Source organism: Formica exsecta, unplaced genomic scaffold (assembly GCF_003651465.1).
Source record: "Formica exsecta isolate Colony F162 unplaced genomic scaffold, ASM365146v1 scaffold38, whole genome shotgun sequence".
Taxonomy (NCBI): Eukaryota; Metazoa; Arthropoda; class Insecta; order Hymenoptera; family Formicidae; genus Formica; species Formica exsecta.
The window spans coordinates 674236-674535 of NW_021851042.1; positions in this window are offsets into that span (position 1 = coordinate 674236).

Here is a 300-nt window from a genome sequence, read left to right on the forward strand (position 1 = left end):
TGTATGCGTGGAAAAACTTAACGTGCGTAATGGCTAATACTTTCATTCAATTGACATCGCGTTAGATATGAAGAATGCATATCAATTTCCACGTACAATTATTTTTCGCGCATTATTAGAAGCTGTTTAAAATTGTACGAAGTCTGCGCGAGGAAGATCGCGGTCTACAATGTGTCCGTCACTTTAATGGATCTTCCGCGAGAACGACGGACGACGAGGGACAAGAGAAGGAAGGAGCGCGTGAGGCGTAAAAAAAAGGGGGGGGGGGGGGAGAGGGCTTTTAACAACCAGACTCATTAG